Source organism: Schistocerca gregaria, chromosome 2 (genome assembly GCF_023897955.1).
Source record: "Schistocerca gregaria isolate iqSchGreg1 chromosome 2, iqSchGreg1.2, whole genome shotgun sequence".
NCBI lineage: Eukaryota > Metazoa > Arthropoda > Insecta > Orthoptera > Acrididae > Schistocerca > Schistocerca gregaria.
This window is the reverse complement of record NC_064921.1, coordinates 441,885,334-441,900,020: the sequence shown is the minus strand read 5'-3', so window position 1 is coordinate 441,900,020 and position 14,687 is coordinate 441,885,334. Positions and strand designations below refer to the sequence as shown.

General features: G+C 48.7%; 14 non-coding genes across 14 annotated transcripts; all 14 read right to left on the bottom strand.

The window, feature by feature from the left end:
• Positions 1 to 1,840: 1,840 nt before the first annotated feature.
• On the bottom strand, positions 1,841 to 1,922 carry Trnas-gcu (transfer RNA serine (anticodon GCU)). The gene has a single exon. It is a non-coding gene; the product is annotated as a tRNA-Ser (tRNA).
• Positions 1,923 to 2,761: 839 nt separating this feature from the next.
• Positions 2,762 to 2,843, bottom strand: Trnas-gcu (transfer RNA serine (anticodon GCU)). The gene has a single exon. It is a non-coding gene; the product is annotated as a tRNA-Ser (tRNA).
• An 839-nt stretch (positions 2,844 to 3,682) lies between these two features.
• On the bottom strand, positions 3,683 to 3,764 carry Trnas-gcu (transfer RNA serine (anticodon GCU)). Its single transcript has one exon. It is a non-coding gene; the product is annotated as a tRNA-Ser (tRNA).
• Positions 3,765 to 4,603: 839 nt separating this feature from the next.
• On the bottom strand, positions 4,604 to 4,685 carry Trnas-gcu (transfer RNA serine (anticodon GCU)). The gene has a single exon. It is a non-coding gene; the product is annotated as a tRNA-Ser (tRNA).
• An 839-nt stretch (positions 4,686 to 5,524) lies between these two features.
• On the bottom strand, positions 5,525 to 5,606 carry Trnas-gcu (transfer RNA serine (anticodon GCU)). Its single transcript has one exon. It is a non-coding gene; the product is annotated as a tRNA-Ser (tRNA).
• An 839-nt stretch (positions 5,607 to 6,445) lies between these two features.
• Positions 6,446 to 6,527, bottom strand: Trnas-gcu (transfer RNA serine (anticodon GCU)). The gene has a single exon. It is a non-coding gene; the product is annotated as a tRNA-Ser (tRNA).
• Positions 6,528 to 7,366: 839 nt separating this feature from the next.
• On the bottom strand, positions 7,367 to 7,448 carry Trnas-gcu (transfer RNA serine (anticodon GCU)). The gene has a single exon. It is a non-coding gene; the product is annotated as a tRNA-Ser (tRNA).
• An 839-nt stretch (positions 7,449 to 8,287) lies between these two features.
• On the bottom strand, positions 8,288 to 8,369 carry Trnas-gcu (transfer RNA serine (anticodon GCU)). The gene has a single exon. It is a non-coding gene; the product is annotated as a tRNA-Ser (tRNA).
• Positions 8,370 to 9,208: 839 nt separating this feature from the next.
• Trnas-gcu (transfer RNA serine (anticodon GCU)) lies at positions 9,209 to 9,290 on the bottom strand. The gene has a single exon. It is a non-coding gene; the product is annotated as a tRNA-Ser (tRNA).
• Positions 9,291 to 10,129: 839 nt separating this feature from the next.
• On the bottom strand, positions 10,130 to 10,211 carry Trnas-gcu (transfer RNA serine (anticodon GCU)). The gene has a single exon. It is a non-coding gene; the product is annotated as a tRNA-Ser (tRNA).
• Positions 10,212 to 11,050: 839 nt separating this feature from the next.
• Positions 11,051 to 11,132, bottom strand: Trnas-gcu (transfer RNA serine (anticodon GCU)). Its single transcript has one exon. It is a non-coding gene; the product is annotated as a tRNA-Ser (tRNA).
• An 839-nt stretch (positions 11,133 to 11,971) lies between these two features.
• On the bottom strand, positions 11,972 to 12,053 carry Trnas-gcu (transfer RNA serine (anticodon GCU)). Its single transcript has one exon. It is a non-coding gene; the product is annotated as a tRNA-Ser (tRNA).
• An 839-nt stretch (positions 12,054 to 12,892) lies between these two features.
• On the bottom strand, positions 12,893 to 12,974 carry Trnas-gcu (transfer RNA serine (anticodon GCU)). The gene has a single exon. It is a non-coding gene; the product is annotated as a tRNA-Ser (tRNA).
• Positions 12,975 to 13,813: 839 nt separating this feature from the next.
• Trnas-gcu (transfer RNA serine (anticodon GCU)) lies at positions 13,814 to 13,895 on the bottom strand. Its single transcript has one exon. It is a non-coding gene; the product is annotated as a tRNA-Ser (tRNA).
• Positions 13,896 to 14,687: the final 792 nt, after the last annotated feature.

The window sequence follows — 14,687 nt, the reverse complement described above, 5'->3', positions numbered from 1 at the left end:
ACAGTGGGAGAGTTGGAAAAAGTTGGCGTCGGCATAGATTCGAGGGGCGCGGAGCTGATCGGCAGACCATCCGCAAATCTAGAGCTGGAAGCCGGAGTATCATCGACAACCGCCCGCGAGGCAGCAGGCTCCCCGCGCACAGGCGGCACCGACTCGCCTCGGCTGCGGAAGTCAGCAGCGGCAGCGTATGACAACTTCATACCAACAACAGGGCCGGAACTCTGCATCTCGTCACGCGGTAACTGCGGGACACGCCTCCGTGAACATTCTGCACGAATATGTTCCGTGGAATTGCATAAAGCGCAAGTCCGCGGTTGCCCATCATAGATAATCAAAGCACGATACCCACAAATATTAAGATAAGAGGGGACATGCTTCTGTAATTCAATCTTAATTTGCCGTACGCCGTTCAAGACAGGAAACATATGAGCTTCAGACCACCTTTCTGCCACATTGGAAATAATTCTGCCATAAGGCCGAAGGGCAACATTAAGTTCTTCGGGCGGAATTTCAAAAGGGAGCTCAAACACTCTGATCGTACGAATCCCGTACCCAGCATGACTAACAGCAACGTCACTCACATTCCCATCAGAATGATTAAACTTCACGCTACCTCCGCAACGATCCACAATGGAACTACATAATTCTGGACTTTTCATCTTCAGATACACAGCATTTGTCACAAACGAGAGATAAACTCCGACAACATCATCACCGTTAATCAATACTTTTTCGATAAACCATGCTTTAATTTCAAATGCTTTAGGTCGAACGAAATTTCGATCGAAAGTAAACTTGATTGTGTCTTTCCTCAAATAATTCGACCTATTCATTCTAGAACTTCATGAATACAAGTGCAACACGAATAGCGGCTTAGCAGCACCACTAACCTCAAACGCAGCGACTCAGCCTGTGTTTACTACAGCCAGACGTCCAGCTCCGCCACACGTCCGTCCCGCTCGGCGGCTGACTCGCAACTGATACCACTCGGCCACCTCGTCTGCTGGAACTACAGCTGTGTCTTTGGCGAGCGCTTGCGGAAAGAAGACATTTGTCGATTCGAAAACGCTTTCAAAACATCGTACTGGGCCGGTGTTAACGTCTAATGCCCAGCTGCAGTGCAGCCGACCAAGCTCCCACTCGCGAGTCATTTAATGACAGCATCCGTCCACGTCGAAATCCGATCGGGGCAAAATCACCGGACCACTTATTTACTGCAGGAATAAGCATTGTATCGACATGCAGTGTCGTCTAATGCACATGAGAAATGTGCTGGGCATTCTTTCCCACGACTTACTGCAACGAAACGTACAGCTCGATACGCTACACTGATATTACTTGCAAGGTTTTGACGTTCGTCCTAGCCCAAGATTGTCCTGCTGTTTGCGATGGAGCTTGGTGTTTGGGCGGCCCTTAGCGACGGATGTCTGCAAAGTCAAGTCTCTCCAGTAGGCCCTGCCAAATCGCTTCTGTATATGGCGGCCTGACGCAAAGCAAACTGTCGAGAGGCGACAGTTGTGCTACAGATGGATTATTATAGGCTCGATACGTTAAAATGACTGCGACAGGTATGCACTTAAATATAAATAAGAACTCGTCGTTCGCAGATACCGACATACTCTTCGCTGGAGCCGAAGTTTGATTGGCTTATACATCTCGAAATGATGTTTAATTCGAAGGGCATACGCTATGGAATGTTGTGCGCTTTCATCTGGTAAGCATTTTTGTCTCGTATTTCATACACACGCTATCGGCCTCGTACACGCTTCGTTGTTACTACTGAGAGGCGTTTCGCATGGGGAAGGAGTGACCGCAAACGCGTGCTTTACGTAAAATTCTTCGACGAGGATGGGATTCGAACCCACGCGTGCAGAGCACATTGGATTAGCAGTCCAACGCCTTAACCACTCGGCCACCTCGTCTGCTGGAACTACAGCTGTGTCTTTGGCGAGCGCTTGCGGAAAGAAGACATTTGTCGATTCGAAAACGCTTTCAAAACATCGTACTGGGCCGGTGTTAACGTCTAATGCCCAGCTGCAGTGCAGCCGACCAAGCTCCCACTCGCGAGTCATTTAATGACAGCATCCGTCCACGTCGATATCCGATCGGGGCAAAATCACCGGACCACTTATTTACTGCAGGAATAAGCATTGTATCGACATGCAGTGTCGTCTAATGCACATGAGAAATGTGCTGGGCATTCTTTCCCACGACTTACTGCAACGAAACGTACAGCTCGATACGCTACACTGATATTACTTGCAAGGTTTTGACGTTCGTCCTAGCCCAAGATTGTCCTGCTGTTTGCGATGGAGCTTGGTGTTTGGGCGGCCCTTAGCGACGGATGTCTGCAAAGTCAAGTCTCTCCAGTAGGCCCTGCCAAATCGCTTCTGTATATGGCGGCCTGACGCAAAGCAAACTGTCGAGAGGCGACAGTTGTGCTACAGATGGATTATTATAGGCTCGATACGTTAAAATGACTGCGACAGGTATGCACTTAAATATAAATAAGAACTCGTCGTTCGCAGATACCGACATACTCTTCGCTGGAGCCGAAGTTTGATTGGCTTATACATCTCGAAATGATGTTTAATTCGAAGGGCATACGCTATGGAATGTTGTGCGCTTTCATCTGGTAAGCATTTTTGTCTCGTATTTCATACACACGCTATCGGCCTCGTACACGCTTCGTTGTTACTACTGAGAGGCGTTTCGCATGGGGAAGGAGTGACCGCAAACGCGTGCTTTACGTAAAATTCTTCGACGAGGATGGGATTCGAACCCACGCGTGCAGAGCACATTGGATTAGCAGTCCAACGCCTTAACCACTCGGCCACCTCGTCTGCTGGAACTACAGCTGTGTCTTTGGCGAGCGCTTGCGGAAAGAAGACATTTGTCGATTCGAAAACGCTTTCAAAACATCGTACTGGGCCGGTGTTAACGTCTAATGCCCAGCTGCAGTGCAGCCGACCAAGCTCCCACTCGCGAGTCATTTAATGACAGCATCCGTCCACGTCGATATCCGATCGGGGCAAAATCACCGGACCACTTATTTACTGCAGGAATAAGCATTGTATCGACATGCAGTGTCGTCTAATGCACATGAGAAATGTGCTGGGCATTCTTTCCCACGACTTACTGCAACGAAACGTACAGCTCGATACGCTACACTGATATTACTTGCAAGGTTTTGACGTTCGTCCTAGCCCAAGATTGTCCTGCTGTTTGCGATGGAGCTTGGTGTTTGGGCGGCCCTTAGCGACGGATGTCTGCAAAGTCAAGTCTCTCCAGTAGGCCCTGCCAAATCGCTTCTGTATATGGCGGCCTGACGCAAAGCAAACTGTCGAGAGGCGACAGTTGTGCTACAGATGGATTATTATAGGCTCGATACGTTAAAATGACTGCGACAGGTATGCACTTAAATATAAATAAGAACTCGTCGTTCGCAGATACCGACATACTCTTCGCTGGAGCCGAAGTTTGATTGGCTTATACATCTCGAAATGATGTTTAATTCGAAGGGCATACGCTATGGAATGTTGTGCGCTTTCATCTGGTAAGCATTTTTGTCTCGTATTTCATACACACGCTATCGGCCTCGTACACGCTTCGTTGTTACTACTGAGAGGCGTTTCGCATGGGGAAGGAGTGACCGCAAACGCGTGCTTTACGTAAAATTCTTCGACGAGGATGGGATTCGAACCCACGCGTGCAGAGCACATTGGATTAGCAGTCCAACGCCTTAACCACTCGGCCACCTCGTCTGCTGGAACTACAGCTGTGTCTTTGGCGAGCGCTTGCGGAAAGAAGACATTTGTCGATTCGAAAACGCTTTCAAAACATCGTACTGGGCCGGTGTTAACGTCTAATGCCCAGCTGCAGTGCAGCCGACCAAGCTCCCACTCGCGAGTCATTTAATGACAGCATCCGTCCACGTCGATATCCGATCGGGGCAAAATCACCGGACCACTTATTTACTGCAGGAATAAGCATTGTATCGACATGCAGTGTCGTCTAATGCACATGAGAAATGTGCTGGGCATTCTTTCCCACGACTTACTGCAACGAAACGTACAGCTCGATACGCTACACTGATATTACTTGCAAGGTTTTGACGTTCGTCCTAGCCCAAGATTGTCCTGCTGTTTGCGATGGAGCTTGGTGTTTGGACGGCCCTTAGCGACGGATGTCTGCAAAGTCAAGTCTCTCCAGTAGGCCCTGCCAAATCGCTTCTGTATATGGCGGCCTGACGCAAAGCAAACTGTCGAGAGGCGACAGTTGTGCTACAGATGGATTATTATAGGCTCGATACGTTAAAATGACTGCGACAGGTATGCACTTAAATATAAATAAGAACTCGTCGTTCGCAGATACCGACATACTCTTCGCTGGAGCCGAAGTTTGATTGGCTTATACATCTCGAAATGATGTTTAATTCGAAGGGCATACGCTATGGAATGTTGTGCGCTTTCATCTGGTAAGCATTTTTGTCTCGTATTTCATACACACGCTATCGGCCTCGTACACGCTTCGTTGTTACTACTGAGAGGCGTTTCGCATGGGGAAGGAGTGACCGCAAACGCGTGCTTTACGTAAAATTCTTCGACGAGGATGGGATTCGAACCCACGCGTGCAGAGCACATTGGATTAGCAGTCCAACGCCTTAACCACTCGCCCACCTCGTCTGCTGGAACTACAGCTGTGTCTTTGGCGATTGCTTGCGGAAAGAAGACATTTGTCGATTCGAAAACGCTTTCAAAACATCGTACTGGGCCGGTGTTAACGTCTAATGCCCAGCTGCAGTGCAGCCGACCAAGCTCCCACTCGCGAGTCATTTAATGACAGCATCCGTCCACGTCGATATCCGATCGGGGCAAAATCACCGGACCACTTATTTACTGCAGGAATAAGCATTGTATCGACATGCAGTGTCGTCTAATGCACATGAGAAATGTGCTGGGCATTCTTTCCCACGACTTACTGCAACGAAACGTACAGCTCGATACGCTACACTGATATTACTTGCAAGGTTTTGACGTTCGTCCTAGCCCAAGATTGTCCTGCTGTTTGCGATGGAGCTTGGTGTTTGGGCGGCCCTTAGCGACGGATGTCTGCAAAGTCAAGTCTCTCCAGTAGGCCCTGCCAAATCGCTTCTGTATATGGCGGCCTGACGCAAAGCAAACTGTCGAGAGGCGACAGTTGTGCTACAGATGGATTATTATAGGCTCGATACGTTAAAATGACTGCGACAGGTATGCACTTAAATATAAATAAGAACTCGTCGTTCGCAGATACCGACATACTCTTCGCTGGAGCCGAAGTTTGATTGGCTTATACATCTCGAAATGATGTTTAATTCGAAGGGCATACGCTATGGAATGTTGTGCGCTTTCATCTGGTAAGCATTTTTGTCTCGTATTTCATACACACGCTATCGGCCTCGTACACGCTTCGTTGTTACTACTGAGAGGCGTTTCGCATGGGGAAGGAGTGACCGCAAACGCGTGCTTTACGTAAAATTCTTCGACGAGGATGGGATTCGAACCCACGCGTGCAGAGCACATTGGATTAGCAGTCCAACGCCTTAACCACTCGGCCACCTCGTCTGCTGGAACTACACCTGTGTCTTTGGCGAGCGCTTGCGGAAAGAAGACATTTGTCGATTCGAAAACGCTTTCAAAACATCGTACTGGGCCGGTGTTAACGTCTAATGCCCAGCTGCAGTGCAGCCGACCAAGCTCCCACTCGCGAGTCATTTAATGACAGCATCCGTCCACGTCGATATCCGATCGGGGCAAAATCACCGGACCACTTATTTACTGCAGGAATAAGCATTGTATCGACATGCAGTGTCGTCTAATGCACATGAGAAATGTGCTGGGCATTCTTTCCCACGACTTACTGCAACGAAACGTACAGCTCGATACGCTACACTGATATTACTTGCAAGGTTTTGACGTTCGTCCTAGCCCAAGATTGTCCTGCTGTTTGCGATGGAGCTTGGTGTTTGGGCGGCCCTTAGCGACGGATGTCTGCAAAGTCAAGTCTCTCCAGTAGGCCCTGCCAAATCGCTTCTGTATATGGCGGCCTGACGCAAAGCAAACTGTCGAGAGGCGACAGTTGTGCTACAGATGGATTATTATAGGCTCGATACGTTAAAATGACTGCGACAGGTATGCACTTAAATATAAATAAGAACTCGTCGTTCGCAGATACCGACATACTCTTCGCTGGAGCCGAAGTTTGATTGGCTTATACATCTCGAAATGATGTTTAATTCGAAGGGCATACGCTATGGAATGTTGTGCGCTTTCATCTGGTAAGCATTTTTGTCTCGTATTTCATACACACGCTATCGGCCTCGTACACGCTTCGTTGTTACTACTGAGAGGCGTTTCGCATGGGGAAGGAGTGACCGCAAACGCGTGCTTTACGTAAAATTCTTCGACGAGGATGGGATTCGAACCCACGCGTGCAGAGCACATTGGATTAGCAGGCCAACGCCTTAACCACTCGGCCACCTCGTCTGCTGGAACTACAGCTGTGTCTTTGGCGAGCGCTTGCGGAAAGAAGACATTTGTCGATTCGAAAACGCTTTCAAAACATCGTACTGGGCCGGTGTTAACGTCTAATGCCCAGCTGCAGTGCAGCCGACCAAGCTCCCACTCGCGAGTCATTTAATGACAGCATCCGTCCACGTCGATATCCGATCGGGGCAAAATCACCGGACCACTTATTTACTGCAGGAATAAGCATTGTATCGACATGCAGTGTCGTCTAATGCACATGAGAAATGTGCTGGGCATTCTTTCCCACGACTTACTGCAACGAAACGTACAGCTCGATACGCTACACTGATATTACTTGCAAGGTTTTGACGTTCGTCCTAGCCCAAGATTGTCCTGCTGTTTGCGATGGAGCTTGGTGTTTGGGCGGCCCTTAGCGACGGATGTCTGCAAAGTCAAGTCTCTCCAGTAGGCCCTGCCAAATCGCTTCTGTATATGGCGGCCTGACGCAAAGCAAACTGTCGAGAGGCGACAGTTGTGCTACAGATGGATTATTATAGGCTCGATACGTTAAAATGACTGCGACAGGTATGCACTTAAATATAAATAAGAACTCGTCGTTCGCAGATACCGACATACTCTTCGCTGGAGCCGAAGTTTGATTGGCTTATACATCTCGAAATGATGTTTAATTCGAAGGGCATACGCTATGGAATGTTGTGCGCTTTCATCTGGTAAGCATTTTTGTCTCGTATTTCATACACACGCTATCGGCCTCGTACACGCTTCGTTGTTACTACTGAGAGGCGTTTCGCATGGGGAAGGAGTGACCGCAAACGCGTGCTTTACGTAAAATTCTTCGACGAGGATGGGATTCGAACCCACGCGTGCAGAGCACATTGGATTAGCAGTCCAACGCCTTAACCACTCGGCCACCTCGTCTGCTGGAACTACAGCTGTGTCTTTGGCGAGCGCTTGCGGAAAGAAGACATTTGTCGATTCGAAAACGCTTTCAAAACATCGTACTGGGCCGGTGTTAACGTCTAATGCCCAGCTGCAGTGCAGCCGACCAAGCTCCCACTCGCGAGTCATTTAATGACAGCATCCGTCCACGTCGATATCCGATCGGGGCAAAATCACCGGACCACTTATTTACTGCAGGAATAAGCATTGTATCGACATGCAGTGTCGTCTAATGCACATGAGAAATGTGCTGGGCATTCTTTCCCACGACTTACTGCAACGAAACGTACAGCTCGATACGCTACACTGATATTACTTGCAAGGTTTTGACGTTCGTCCTAGCCCAAGATTGTCCTGCTGTTTGCGATGGAGCTTGGTGTTTGGGCGGCCCTTAGCGACGGATGTCTGCAAAGTCAAGTCTCTCCAGTAGGCCCTGCCAAATCGCTTCTGTATATGGCGGCCTGACGCAAAGCAAACTGTCGAGAGGCGACAGTTGTGCTACAGATGGATTATTATAGGCTCGATACGTTAAAATGACTGCGACAGGTATGCACTTAAATATAAATAAGAACTCGTCGTTCGCAGATACCGACATACTCTTTGCTGGAGCCGAAGTTTGATTGGCTTATACATCTCGAAATGATGTTTAATTCGAAGGGCATACGCTATGGAATGTTGTGCGCTTTCATCTGGTAAGCATTTTTGTCTCGTATTTCATACACACGCTATCGGCCTCGTACACGCTTCGTTGTTACTACTGAGAGGCGTTTCGCATGGGGAAGGAGTGACCGCAAACGCGTGCTTTACGTAAAATTCTTCGACGAGGATGGGATTCGAACCCACGCGTGCAGAGCACATTGGATTAGCAGTCCAACGCCTTAACCACTCGGCCACCTCGTCTGCTGGAACTACAGCTGTGTCTTTGGCGAGCGCTTGCGGAAAGAAGACATTTGTCGATTCGAAAACGCTTTCAAAACATCGTACTGGGCCGGTGTTAACGTCTAATGCCCAGCTGCAGTGCAGCCGACCAAGCTCCCACTCGCGAGTCATTTAATGACAGCATCCGTCCACGTCGATATCCGATCGGGGCAAAATCACCGGACCACTTATTTACTGCAGGAATAAGCATTGTATCGACATGCAGTGTCGTCTAATGCACATGAGAAATGTGCTGGGCATTCTTTCCCACGACTTACTGCAACGAAACGTACAGCTCGATACGCTACACTGATATTACTTGCAAGGTTTTGACGTTCGTCCTAGCCCAAGATTGTCCTGCTGTTTGCGATGGAGCTTGGTGTTTGGGCGGCCCTTAGCGACGGATGTCTGCAAAGTCAAGTCTCTCCAGTAGGCCCTGCCAAATCGCTTCTGTATATGGCGGCCTGACGCAAAGCAAACTGTCGAGAGGCGACAGTTGTGCTACAGATGGATTATTATAGGCTCGATACGTTAAAATGACTGCGACAGGTATGCACTTAAATATAAATAAGAACTCGTCGTTCGCAGATACCGACATACTCTTCGCTGGAGCCGAAGTTTGATTGGCTTATACATCTCGAAATGATGTTTAATTCGAAGGGCATACGCTATGGAATGTTGTGCGCTTTCATCTGGTAAGCATTTTTGTCTCGTATTTCATACACACGCTATCGGCCTCGTACACGCTTCGTTGTTACTACTGAGAGGCGTTTCGCATGGGGAAGGAGTGACCGCAAACGCGTGCTTTACGTAAAATTCTTCGACGAGGATGGGATTCGAACCCACGCGTGCAGAGCACATTGGATTAGCAGTCCAACGCCTTAACCACTCGGCCACCTCGTCTGCTGGAACTACAGCTGTGTCTTTGGCGAGCGCTTGCGGAAAGAAGACATTTGTCGATTCGAAAACGCTTTCAAAACATCGTACTGGGCCGGTGTTAACGTCTAATGCCCAGCTGCAGTGCAGCCGACCAAGCTCCCACTCGCGAGTCATTTAATGACAGCATCCGTCCACGTCGATATCCGATCGGGGCAAAATCACCGGACCACTTATTTACTGCAGGAATAAGCATTGTATCGACATGCAGTGTCGTCTAATGCACATGAGAAATGTGCTGGGCATTCTTTCCCACGACTTACTGCAACGAAACGTACAGCTCGATACGCTACACTGATATTACTTGCAAGGTTTTGACGTTCGTCCTAGCCCAAGATTGTCCTGCTGTTTGCGATGGAGCTTGGTGTTTGGGCGGCCCTTAGCGACGGATGTCTGCAAAGTCAAGTCTCTCCAGTAGGCCCTGCCAAATCGCTTCTGTATATGGCGGCCTGACGCAAAGCAAACTGTCGAGAGGCGACAGTTGTGCTACAGATGGATTATTATAGGCTCGATACGTTAAAATGACTGCGACAGGTATGCACTTAAATATAAATAAGAACTCGTCGTTCGCAGATACCGACATACTCTTCGCTGGAGCCGAAGTTTGATTGGCTTATACATCTCGAAATGATGTTTAATTCGAAGGGCATACGCTATGGAATGTTGTGCGCTTTCATCTGGTAAGCATTTTTGTCTCGTATTTCATACACACGCTATCGGCCTCGTACACGCTTCGTTGTTACTACTGAGAGGCGTTTCGCATGGGGAAGGAGTGACCGCAAACGCGTGCTTTACGTAAAATTCTTCGACGAGGATGGGATTCGAACCCACGCGTGCAGAGCACATTGGATTAGCAGTCCAACGCCTTAACCACTCGGCCACCTCGTCTGCTGGAACTACAGCTGTGTCTTTGGCGAGCGCTTGCGGAAAGAAGACATTTGTCGATTCGAAAACGCTTTCAAAACATCGTACTGGGCCGGTGTTAACGTCTAATGCCCAGCTGCAGTGCAGCCGACCAAGCTCCCACTCGCGAGTCATTTAATGACAGCATCCGTCCACGTCGATATCCGATCGGGGCAAAATCACCGGACCACTTATTTACTGCAGGAATAAGCATTGTATCGACATGCAGTGTCGTCTAATGCACATGAGAAATGTGCTGGGCATTCTTTCCCACGACTTACTGCAACGAAACGTACAGCTCGATACGCTACACTGATATTACTTGCAAGGTTTTGACGTTCGTCCTAGCCCAAGATTGTCCTGCTGTTTGCGATGGAGCTTGGTGTTTGGGCGGCCCTTAGCGACGGATGTCTGCAAAGTCAAGTCTCTCCAGTAGGCCCTGCCAAATCGCTTCTGTATATGGCGGCCTGACGCAAAGCAAACTGTCGAGAGGCGACAGTTGTGCTACAGATGGATTATTATAGGCTCGATACGTTAAAATGACTGCGACAGGTATGCACTTAAATATAAATAAGAACTCGTCGTTCGCAGATACCGACATACTCTTCGCTGGAGCCGAAGTTTGATTGGCTTATACATCTCGAAATGATGTTTAATTCGAAGGGCATACGCTATGGAATGTTGTGCGCTTTCATCTGGTAAGCATTTTTGTCTCGTATTTCATACACACGCTATCGGCCTCGTACACGCTTCGTTGTTACTACTGAGAGGCGTTTCGCATGGGGAAGGAGTGACCGCAAACGCGTGCTTTACGTAAAATTCTTCGACGAGGATGGGATTCGAACCCACGCGTGCAGAGCACATTGGATTAGCAGTCCAACGCCTTAACCACTCGGCCACCTCGTCTGCTGGAACTACAGCTGTGTCTTTGGCGAGCGCTTGCGGAAAGAAGACATTTGTCGATTCGAAAACGCTTTCAAAACATCGTACTGGGCCGGTGTTAACGTCTAATGCCCAGCTGCAGTGCAGCCGACCAAGCTCCCACTCGCGAGTCATTTAATGACAGCATCCGTCCACGTCGATATCCGATCGGGGCAAAATCACCGGACCACTTATTTACTGCAGGAATAAGCATTGTATCGACATGCAGTGTCGTCTAATGCACATGAGAAATGTGCTGGGCATTCTTTCCCACGACTTACTGCAACGAAACGTACAGCTCGATACGCTACACTGATATTACTTGCAAGGTTTTGACGTTCGTCCTAGCCCAAGATTGTCCTGCTGTTTGCGATGGAGCTTGGTGTTTGGGCGGCCCTTAGCGACGGATGTCTGCAAAGTCAAGTCTCTCCAGTAGGCCCTGCCAAATCGCTTCTGTATATGGCGGCCTGACGCAAAGCAAACTGTCGAGAGGCGACAGTTGTGCTACAGATGGATTATTATAGGCTCGATACGTTAAAATGACTGCGACAGGTATGCACTTAAATATAAATAAGAACTCGTCGTTCGCAGATACCGACATACTCTTCGCTGGAGCCGAAGTTTGATTGGCTTATACATCTCGAAATGATGTTTAATTCGAAGGGCATACGCTATGGAATGTTGTGCGCTTTCATCTGGTAAGCATTTTTGTCTCGTATTTCATACACACGCTATCGGCCTCGTACACGCTTCGTTGTTACTACTGAGAGGCGTTTCGCATGGGGAAGGAGTGACCGCAAACGCGTGCTTTACGTAAAATTCTTCGACGAGGATGGGATTCGAACCCACGCGTGCAGAGCACATTGGATTAGCAGTCCAACGCCTTAACCACTCGGCCACCTCGTCTGCTGGAACTACAGCTGTGTCTTTGGCGAGCGCTTGCGGAAAGAAGACATTTGTCGATTCGAAAACGCTTTCAAAACATCGTACTGGGCCGGTGTTAACGTCTAATGCCCAGCTGCAGTGCAGCCGACCAAGCTCCCACTCGCGAGTCATTTAATGACAGCATCCGTCCACGTCGATATCCGATCGGGGCAAAATCACCGGACCACTTATTTACTGCAGGAATAAGCATTGTATCGACATGCAGTGTCTTCTAATGCACATGAGAAATGTGCTGGGCATTCTTTCCCACGACTTACTGCAACGAAACGTACAGCTCGATACGCTACACTGATATTACTTGCAAGGTTTTGACGTTCGTCCTAGCCCAAGATTGTCCTGCTGTTTGCGATGGAGCTTGGTGTTTGGGCGGCCCTTAGCGACGGATGTCTGCAAAGTCAAGTCTCTCCAGTAGGCCCTGCCAAATCGCTTCTGTATATGGCGGCCTGACGCAAAGCAAACTGTCGAGAGGCGACAGTTGTGCTACAGATGGATTATTATAGGCTCGATACGTTAAAATGACTGCGACAGGTATGCACTTAAATATAAATAAGAACTCGTCGTTCGCAGATACCGACATACTCTTCGCTGGAGCCGAAGTTTGATTGGCTTATACATCTCGAAATGATGTTTAATTCGAAGGGCATACGCTATGGAATGTTGTGCGCTTTCATCTGGTAAGCATTTTTGTCTCGTATTTCATACACACGCTATCGGCCTCGTACACGCTTCGTTGTTACTACTGAGAGGCGTTTCGCATGGGGAAGGAGTGACCGCAAACGCGTGCTTTACGTAAAATTCTTCGACGAGGATGGGATTCGAACCCACGCGTGCAGAGCACATTGGATTAGCAGTCCAACGCCTTAACCACTCGGCCACCTCGTCTGCTGGAACTACAGCTGTGTCTTTGGCGAGCGCTTGCGGAAAGAAGACATTTGTCGATTCGAAAACGCTTTCAAAACATCGTACTGGGCCGGTGTTAACGTCTAATGCCCAGCTGCAGTGCAGCCGACCAAGCTCCCACTCGCGAGTCATTTAATGACAGCATCCGTCCACGTCGATATCCGATCGGGGCAAAATCACCGGACCACTTATTTACTGCAGGAATAAGCATTGTATCGACATGCAGTGTCGTCTAATGCACATGAGAAATGTGCTGGGCATTCTTTCCCACGACTTACTGCAACGAAACGTACAGCTCGATACGCTACACTGATATTACTTGCAAGGTTTTGACGTTCGTCCTAGCCCAAGATTGTCCTGCTGTTTGCGATGGAGCTTGGTGTTTGGGCGGCCCTTAGCGACGGATGTCTGCAAAGTCAAGTCTCTCCAGTAGGCCCTGCCAAATCGCTTCTGTATATGGCGGCCTGACGCAAAGCAAACTGTCGAGAGGCGACAGTTGTGCTACAGATGGATTATTATAGGCTCGATACGTTAAAATGACTGCGACAGGTATGCACTTAAATATAAATAAGAACTCGTCGTTCGCAGATACCGACATACTCTTCGCTGGAGCCGAAGTTTGATTGGCTTATACATCTCGAAATGATGTTTAATTCGAAGGGCATACGCTATGGAATGTTGTGCGCTTTCATCTGGTAAGCATTTTTGTCTCGTATTTCATACACACGCTATCGGCCTCGTACACGCTTCGTTGTTACTACTGAGAGGCGTTTCGCATGGGGAAGGAGTGACCGCAAACGCGTGCTTTACGTAAAATTCTTCGACGAGGATGGGATTCGAACCCACGCGTGCAGAGCACATTGGATTAGCAGTCCAACGCCTTAACCACTCGGCCACCTCGTCTGCTGGAACTACAGCTGTGTCTTTGGCGAGCGCTTGCGGAAAGAAGACATTTGTCGATTCGAAAACGCTTTCAAAACATCGTACTGGGCCGGTGTTAACGTCTAATGCCCAGCTGCAGTGCAGCCGACCAAGCTCCCACTCGCGAGTCATTTAATGACAGCATCCGTCCACGTCGATATCCGATCGGGGCAAAATCACCGGACCACTTATTTACTGCAGGAATAAGCATTGTATCGACATGCAGTGTCGTCTAATGCACATGAGAAATGTGCTGGGCATTCTTTCCCACGACTTACTGCAACGAAACGTACAGCTCGATACGCTACACTGATATTACTTGCAAGGTTTTGACGTTCGTCCTAGCCCAAGATTGTCCTGCTGTTTGCGATGGAGCTTGGTGTTTGGGCGGCCCTTAGCGACGGATGTCTGCAAAGTCAAGTCTCTCCAGTAGGCCCTGCCAAATCGCTTCTGTATATGGCGGCCTGACGCAAAGCAAACTGTCGAGAGGCGACAGTTGTGCTACAGATGGATTATTATAGGCTCGATACGTTAAAATGACTGCGACAGGTATGCACTTAAATATAAATAAGAACTCGTCGTTCGCAGATACCGACATACTCTTCGCTGGAGCCGAAGTTTGATTGGCTTATACATCTCGAAATGATGTTTAATTCGAAGGGCATACGCTATGGAATGTTGTGCGCTTTCATCTGGTAAGCATTTTTGTCTCGTATTTCATACACACGCTATCGGCCTCGTACACGCTTCGTTGTTACTACTGAGAGGCGTTTC